Source organism: Salvelinus namaycush, chromosome 27, assembly GCF_016432855.1.
Source record: "Salvelinus namaycush isolate Seneca chromosome 27, SaNama_1.0, whole genome shotgun sequence".
In the NCBI taxonomy this organism is placed as follows: domain Eukaryota; kingdom Metazoa; phylum Chordata; class Actinopteri; order Salmoniformes; family Salmonidae; genus Salvelinus; species Salvelinus namaycush.
The window spans coordinates 34,823,666-34,833,152 of record NC_052333.1 but is presented as its reverse complement, the minus strand read 5'-3'; the positions used below and the strand labels follow the sequence as shown (position 1 = coordinate 34,833,152).

At 41.6% G+C, this 9,487-nt stretch overlaps 1 pseudogene; it reads right to left on the bottom strand.

The window, feature by feature from the left end:
* Positions 1-8,933: 8,933 nt before the first annotated feature.
* On the bottom strand, positions 8,934-9,053 carry LOC120022867 (annotated as a pseudogene).
* Between the last annotated feature and the right edge of the window lie 434 nt (positions 9,054-9,487).

Below are 9,487 nucleotides of genomic sequence, written 5' to 3'. Positions count from 1 at the left end.
CCTTTTAAAAACCCACGAAACCCTCTTAATCTACTGCATTCAATGAAAATGTGCATAAAATTTTCCACCCCTACATGACAAATGTCACATTCCCTATTAATATCTCTATTGATTTGATGTAAAACCACATTAGTAAAAATCCTATTATGTTTTACTTTAAAATCATTATCTTCACATTCTTTGGAATTAAATCTTACATGAACATTCTTCCATATTGATTTCACATCCAAATCTACAAAAACCCTCGACCACACTTTCTCCGAAGCAGGAACTTTTATCTCTTTTAAAATACATTTACTATATACTGTTTTAACTTTCAAACCTGACAAAACATTTTTCACTCCATGACTTTCATTAAATAAAACCGGTAAACCCCTAGCTCTCTTAACCACCTCTGTATTTATTAAAACCACCCACTCCTCAGGAATACACCCCAAAATTTTCATATACATGTTTTCTACAGTAGTTTTGCTTATTTCATCCTCCACCTCAACAACATTGTCATAAATAGCCTGTACAGGAAGAAACCCCAGAATGACTTCATATAAAATATCACAAACCTGTCTCATCCCAGCCCTCATAAAATATTTACAAAACAACATTGTATTATTATACTTGATCTTCGGATTCAAAAAGATTGGCTGATTTAAAATATTTTCCAAAATGTTACAATCATAAGAAATGTGTGGTAAAAACTGACCCCAAGCCTCAACTTCCTTGTAAAGGTATATTTCCCAACATTTCCTGTTTTACACACATTAATAAACCATTATCCCCGATCCTCCCAACCTCCTGCAAATACTCTGTAAAAAACTTTTTCCACCCATAATCTAATTCCCCATATAAATACTTCCGAACCATTTTCACTCTTATCGCTATTTTCCTCACCTTTAGATCCACTAACTTCAAGCCCCCCTCATAACCTGCAATCAAAGTTAAAAGAAATTTTCATCCCCTTCCCATCCCATAAAAAAATTAACTAAAATCTTATTCATTTCGGATAAAACCCATTCTGGCACTTCTAAAACATTCATGACGTGAATAAAAATTGACACCAGTAAAGAATTTATGACAATTACCTTCCCCTTTAATTTTAACAACCTTCCCTTCCACATTTTTACAACCTTCCTAACTTTATTTATCACACCACTCCATGTCAAATCCCTAGCTTCCTTTTCTTTTACCCCTAAAAACACTCCTAACACCTTCAAATAATCTTTGACCTCTTTAAAAGGAAAATTCCCCTCATTAACCTTCCCAATATACATTACTACAGACTTATCCATATTCACTTTAGCTCCTGATGCTCTTCCATATACTTTAATACCTTCTATTACCCTTTTTACACTGTCCTCATCTCTAACTGTTATAGTTGTGTCATCTGCATATTGGTGAATCAAACTAAAACCCCCCTGTGAAGTCTGTACACAATTAATAAGAGTATCCTTCTTAAGAAAAGCTGCTAAAGGTTCAACTGATAAAACATACAATAAAGCAGATAAAGGACATCCCTGTCTTACCGATCTCTCAAGAGTAAAAGAATCAGTTAAAACTCCATTGCATTTCACCCTACTTTTTGCATTTCTATATAATAATCTAATCCACCCTATTATTTTATTACCAAAGCCAAATCTTTCCAAAACCCTAAACATAAAATCATGTTCTACCCTATCAAAAGCCTTATTTGAATCCATGCTTAAAACAATACCCCCCATCTTACCCCCATTCATTTTGTGTATCACGTCTCTAATTGTATTAATTGTGTCAGCTATACCCCTCCCAGGAACACTATAAATCTGTGTTGGTGCAATAATAATCGTGTAAAACTCTCTCCATCCTATTCGATAAAATCTTGTAATCCACATTTAATAAACTATTAGGCCTATAATTTTACAATTTGACCTTACCCCCTTTGTTTTTATATAAAATAGTTATCATCCCTGTCACCATCGATTCTGATACACAATCATTCTCCTCCATATAGTGATAAACCTCCAATAAAATAGGTGCTAAAAGACTTTCATACATTTTATAAAACTCTGCAATGATCCCATCTACACCAAACTTTTCTATATTATAATTAGGTTCACTGTCACACTTCACAATTTCTTCCTCCAATTTAGCTCTCAACTCATTTTCTTTTCTTCCTACCTCTCTTTTTCCTTGCATATCTTATACTAAACTTTTATTTTTTCCTTAACCTTGTCCCACCATAAACACTTATCTTTATCTTATCCTCCATTTCACATGTTATCAAAGATTTAAGTTGTTTACAATAATCCTCATCCCCCAAATAACTCTCATTCCTACACCACGTACCACCCCCTGTTCTTTCCTTGTGTAAACCTACCGAGAAAATTAAACATGCATGATCACTAAAAGTCGTAAAAACATACTTAATATCTTCCATAAAATCCCTTAAACCTTCTTTAACTAAAACCAAATCTATTCTAGTTTGTTTTAATTCCCCTAAAACCACCTGCCTTCTAGAAAATTCACCTTTACCGGGATTTTCATCTCTCCATATGTCAATACGTTTTTTCTCAAACATCATCTTCTTTAAAACCCCCCTAGATGCATCGTTTCAAAAAATAAAAAAAAATAGCTCCCCTTGTCATATCTAAATCTGTCCATTTTCACATGAAAATCCCCCACCACAATGCAATTTCACACACACCATCGTCCTACTTCAATAAATAAAACCTTACGCTCTATTTCGTTATTTGGCGCATAAACATTTATAATTCAAAAAATCATATCCATATACTCAAAATATATAACTAAAATCCTCCCATTATTATCATCATGTATATGTACCATTTTGTCCACCACATTCTTCCTCAATAAAATAGCAACCCCACTAGAATTCCCCCTACCATTATTCACAAAAATAAAATCCCTCCACTTTGACTTTCAATACACAATCATTGTCCCAATGCGTCTCTTGTAGGCATAAGATAACAATATTCTTCATTTGAACTATATTTTGAAATTTATCCATTGTCCTTAAACCATTTACATTTAGGGACATAAAATTAACCATTTCAATAAATAATAAAATTTAAAAAATGTACCTTCATTGTCCTCTACCTGTTGTCATGTTTTTCCCCTTTTCCCCATCCCCTGCCACCGCTTTCCTCTTCCTGTAGCTTCCCCTTATCCTGTCTATCTTTTCAGTGTCGTCTGTATCCGAAATCAACTCCAAATCCATCTCATCCAACCAACTCAACTTCTTCTTTCCTGTGTCTGTTGTACTTTCTGTATCCATTTCCGTCTCCTGTATCGTTGTCAGCGTCCCACTCCCCTCCACTTCACCTCCTCCCGAGGCACCCACCTGGGCCGAGCCTCCGCCCAAAACCTGTGCGTCCCCAGTGCCTCCACCCAGCCCAATCCCCCCCTCCTCCTGAAAACTCCCTCTTCTCATCTCTGAATCCATGCCACTCCCACACTTGCACTCCTCTGTTCTTAACCTGCATCCTCCGCAAACTGCCCTATCCCTCACATTCTCTCGCATAGTGTCCCTGGTTTCCGCACTTAAAACACCTACAAATCAGGGCAGTCTTTTAAAATATGTCCAGGTTGCATACACAAGCGACATACCCTGACCTGTTTGTCGTGGATCACCCTGAAATATTCGCCACCCTCCAGTGTCTCGAACTTTGTGGAATAGGGCAAAGACTGCACTCTGTCCGTGAACTTCACCTTACAGTATCTCGTTCCATCCACAATCTCCGTCCCCGGCCAAACTCTCCTTCGGATATCCGAGACGGCAACTACACCCCAGCTACGCAGCTTTTCCAGTATAGCGCCGCCCTCGATATAAACCGGCAAGTTCATAAACGAGACTATTAGTTCGTTTGTCATCACGTCTCTCGCCATTATCTTTGTGTCCTTAATCGTGAAGCCATCCATTAGACTCTCCTTTCCTTTTGCCTCCCGCATCGTGACTTCATATTTTCTGTCTCCTTTTATTCTGCACCCCACCACCTCACCGTACACATCCTTAAATTGATCTTAATAATTCCATCATCGTTATTTGTCTTCTCCATTCAATTCCACTGCCACCGTTCGTTCTTTGCCGTAATTGAAACCACTTTCAGGTCCATGTTTTTTCCGTTGTGCATTGTCCTTGTCCATTCCGTTAGTCTTTGCCATGTTGTCCGTCATAGTAAACCAAAAAGAAGACTTTAAAACTCTCCCCCAAGCAGCAAAACTGCAAGGGGGAAAAACGAACCAAACTTAAACTTATTCAACTGCAAAAATCAAATTTAGACTTCGAAAATCGTTGAAATATAACCAAAAGATCTCTCAAGCAAACACTCACTCACAAGACTGAAACTTGAGAACTACAGACCGATAACCCTTTTGAACTCTGACAATAAGGTGCTTGCTAAGGTAATGGCCAATAGGTTGAATAAGGTGATGGGAAGCATTATAGCACCTACTCAGGCCTATGGGGTTCCGGGGCGGGATGTAGTTGACACCCTCTGCACTATCCGGGATGTAGTGAGGCAGATGGGGGGTGTGGGTGGGGTGGTGCTCTGTCTAGATCTGAATAAAGCCTTTGATCGGGTGGAGCATCGGTTCCTGATAGAGGCCTTGGCAAGATTTGGGTTTGGGCCTCGTCTAAAAGAATGGGTGAAGCTTTTGTATGGGTCAGCTTGCAGTGTTGTTAAGCGTAATGGTGTGCTCTGGGCAGGTCTGTTAGGCAGGGTTGTCCGCTGTCTGCTTTGCTGTACAGGATCTCAGTTGAGCCTTTAGCTGCTTTTGTCAAGCGTGATAGAGGAGTGCATGGAGTGGACCTGCCGGGCGGAGGCGTCAGTGTACTGCATCATTATGCTGATGATACCACCTGTACTGTGCGGGATGGAAGGAGTGTGAATTGTCGGATGAAGTGTTTTGATGTGTATGGGAGAGCTTCTGGGGCTAAGGTGAATGTTGAAAAATCTCAAATGTTATGTGCTGCTGATACGGTTGTGTCTACATGTATAACATTCCTTTTAAGACTGTTACGGAACATGTGAGAATTTTGGGTGTGCATATTGGGGTAGATGAGCGGGAGGCGAGGGACTTTACTTGGACAGGGGTGATTATTTTATTAAAGTCGACTTTGAATTACTGGAAATTAAAATTGAGGGGGAAAGTGGTGGTGGTGAATGCTCTGTTGATGTCAAAATGTGTGTATACCTTAGGGGTTATGGACATGCCTGTATGGGTTTTGAAGGAAATTAATAATGTAGTGTCTGGTTTCCTGTGGGGTGGGAAGGGTGTGAAGATTGCTCATGATGTGATGATAGCAGATTATGATAGGGGTGGGTTGAGATTAGTAGATCTGGAGGTGAAGTTAAAAAGCCATGCGGGTTAAGAGAGTGCAACGGTTTTTGTATGGGGAGGAGGGTCAGGGGTGGAAGGAGTTTCAGGCATTGGTTGCATAGGAGTAGAGGTTGCGGAGACTATGGGTTGTTAACGTGTCTAAAACCTAGCATGTATGCAGAGGTGCCTGAGTTTTATCAGGTGTTCAGGGCCTGGGTGGAGTTTTTACCGCAGGTTAGTTATGAGTGTGACTCTATAGGGGTGATTTTGAATCTACTGGTTTTTCTGACCCCAATGCTGAAATCTGAGGGAAAGATGCTGGAGAGTAAGGTGCTTATGAGGGCGGGTATGATAAGAGTGAGGGACTTTAGGTATGAGGTGGTGCCCGGGGTTCCTGCCTGATCAGGCGATCTTAGATACTGTCTGGGGTGTAGATGAGGATGTCAGGAAAGGGACGGTGTTGAGAATGTATGAGAGGATAAAGGAGTGTTTTCCAGGGGAGTGGGTGAGGCTGCTGGACAATCATTTGAGTAATGGGGTTTTAGAGACGTTGCCAGAGATGCAGGTGAAATGTGGGGAGTCTGTGCGGGCCTTATCCTCTACCCAGGTGAGGGCCTTCTACTGGGCTCTTCTTACCAGGAAGGTCAAGGCGCCTGCATCTGAGAAAGTGTGGAGGCAAGTGTTTCCAGGGTTGGATGTAGAGCGGTTGTGGGAAAATATGGTAGTGAGGCTCAACAGTCTTGAATGTACACATTTTGATTTTATGTTGAGGCACAATCGGGTTTTTACCAAGGTGGTGTTACATCAGGTAGACAGGTCAGTGTCTCGTGTGTGTGACGTATGTAGTGTTATGGATGACAATCTGATGCACATGATGTTTGAGTGTGTCGATGTAGCTGGGTTCTATGTGAGGTTGAGGGACATGTTAGAAAGGTACTGGGGAGAAGAGTTGATAGGTGGGGTTGATTGGAGGTGTTTGGTATTGTTTGGAGTGTGTCAGCATGTGAGGTTGGTGAATATTGACTTATTGAATTTTATGCTGTCACATGCAATGTATGCTGTATATTCGAGGAGGAACTTGGCAAGGTTTGAGGGCAAGAGGGTGACAGTGTGGAAGGTGTTTGAAGGTTTGGTAAGGAAGGATGTGGGATTGATGCATAGGTCTGGGCAGGAGGATTTTGAGAGGGTGTTTGTGAAGGATTGTGGATTCATTGCTGTGGGGGAGGATGGTGGTTTGGTGTATGGGTTTTGATGTGCAAAGTTTTGGAGATTTTGGAATTTCTTAGTTTTTAATTTGATAGGGGGTTGCTTTTAACCTCTCTATTTTTGTGGAATTTGTTTTATCTTAGTCTTGAATGCAATGTTTGTATATAGTTGGTTTTGTTATTTTCATTTCTTTGGGTTTTTTGATTTGATAGGGGGTGAATTGTTTACCTGCCTATGTTTAGTATTGTGTTGATTGAAATGGTTTTGCATATTGAATTGAAAATACTGTAAAATATGAATTTTTTATTTTTAAGTACGCCCGATCTCTTCAGATCTTGGAAGCTAAGCAGGGTTGGGCCGGGTTAGTACTTGGATGGGAGACCGCCTGGGAATACCAGGTGCTGTAAGCTTTTTGTCCACTAGGGGGTGTTCTTGGATTATTTCATCAGCAACACTGTCTTGTAGTAATCATTTGATACCTAATGTTTATTTGACTAAATGCATCTTGTATGGGCTAGTCTCCCCTGTCCTATGAATAGGATCATTGATCCTTTTGTTGTCAGGGATCAACTGCCTTTAATTTATAAGACAAATAAGAATATTGTTACTGAATGCAGCTTGTGTGTGCTTTGTGCTCCCTCACCCTGATCAAAATAAAAAATGCTTGTTAGTGGAACTGGACTGGTGTCTGATGGTCGTGTGTTTTCCATGGTGGAATTAAAACTCTTTGTCCGTTTTTTCTGAAACTCTCCTTCCCTTTGTACAACACAGTCAACACCCCCAAAGCTAAAGATTCAGGGACTACCCTCTTCTCCTCCATGCATGTGAATACACGCAGCATCAGTGGGGCTAGTATGTCACTAAACTCACGGTAAAACTCAGCAGTAAGACCATCTGAACCCGGGCTCTTATTCAAGTTCAGGCCTGCGATAGCAGCTTTAACCTCTGCCAATGTAAAATCAGCATCACTACATCATCAGTCGACACCCTAGCCTCCACTGCGTCTAGCACTCTTCTGATACACACCTCATCCACCCCACCCGAAGTAAATAAACCCTTATAAAAAGAATGCACTGTATTCAAAATACCCTGCAGATCTGTCACCCTCTCCCCCCGCTCATATAACAGCTCAGTTAGAAAAGTCCTTTCCTGCTTCCGCCTTTCAAAACCCTAGGAAAAAAGCAGTACTCCTCTCCCCCTCCACTACATACTGCACTCTACTCCTCACCACTGCCCCCATACACCTGTCCTCCCTCCTTAACACACTTGCCTGTCTTGCAAAAGATATCGCCAGCCGCTTAAACTCCCCTTTTAAACCTTCCCACCACACACACACACATCAGACTCAAACAGAGGATCTGACACGGCATCAGTCACACACTCTTTCACTGCTACCTTAAACCCCTCGTCCTTCAGCAGGCTGGCATTAAGACACCACAACCCGCCCCCCCCTCCCTTGACGCACCCAGCCGGAAAAGCGGAGCATCATGGTCACTAAAAAATGTGTGGGAATACTCTACCCCCACAACAAAGTGCGCAACCGCTCTATGAGCGAGACACAAATCTACACGTGACTGCCTGAGCTCACCCCTCACCACCTGTCTTCGAGAGAACACCCGCTTATCTGGATTCCTCTCCCTCCATATATCCACCAAATCCTCCTCCCGCATTAGCCTTAATAGCGCGCCACGAGAAGAGTCAGAGCAGAAATGTGCGCTACTTGAGGCATCAAGCCTATCCATCCATACATTAAAATCTCCAACAAGCAGACAGTTCCTCCCACACAATCCCCCCATAGACATAACCCTTCTCTCAATTTCAGTATTAGGAGCATACACCTTGTACAACGAATACTCCACATCTTGAAAGTGAAACCCAGTCCCACCATTCGACCCACATTATCAGCACATAACAAACTTAAATTAGACACAACATTATGTTTAACCAAAATAGCTACTCCACATGCACGCACAGTACCATTACTCACGTACATTTGTCCATATACGGCTCAGTCCAGTGAGTCTCCTGAAGACATAATATGTCCACACAGAAGGCTTCCAACACCAGCTCTAGCTTTTCTGTGCTCTCACCATAACGGATACAAAGAGGAGGAGATCAATCCAGTCCATCATGATATATCTTTTACCTTTTTCTTCTTCTTGGCTATCATGTTCCTTTTATTATCCCTCCGCACAGATTGTATATACTCCATCTCTTCCCCCGTCAGCTCTTTTTCAGACCCTTTACGCTTGAAAGAGTCATCCCTTACAGGATCTACCACCCAAGAGGAGCCTCCCGGGACATCAGACACCTTCGGGATCTCCACTGCACCCCCAGAATCCGAAGCCAATGCCTCTCCAGGTGCTTCTCCCACACACCACGCTACCCCCCCACCCCCCCCCTAGTGGACAAAAAGCGTACAGCACCTGGTATTCCCAGGTGGTCTCCCATCCAAGTACTAACCAGGCCCGACCCTTCTTTGCTTCCCGAGATCTGACGAGATCGGGAGTACTCAGCCTGGTATGGCCATAAGCAAAAGCACATCTCTTGGTGCACTATATAAAGTCAAAGTGAGTCTGATTAATTAACCTCTCTAGGGTACGTGAGACGTTAGCGTCCCACCTCTTCAACAGCCAGTGAAACTACAGGGCGCCAAATTCAAAACAGAAATCACATAATTAAAATTCCTCAAACATACATTTATTTTACACCATTTTAAAGATACACTTGTTGTAAATCCAGCCACAGTGTCCGATTTCAAAAAGGCTTTACGACGAAAGCAAACCAAACGATTATGTTAGGTGAGTGCCTATTCACAGAATAACACAGCCATTTTTTCCAGGCAAAGAGAGGATTCACAAAAAGCAGAAATATAGATAAAATTAATCACTAACCTTTGATGATATTCATCAGATGACACTCATAGGACTTCATGTTACACAATACATGTATGTTTTGTTCGGTAAAG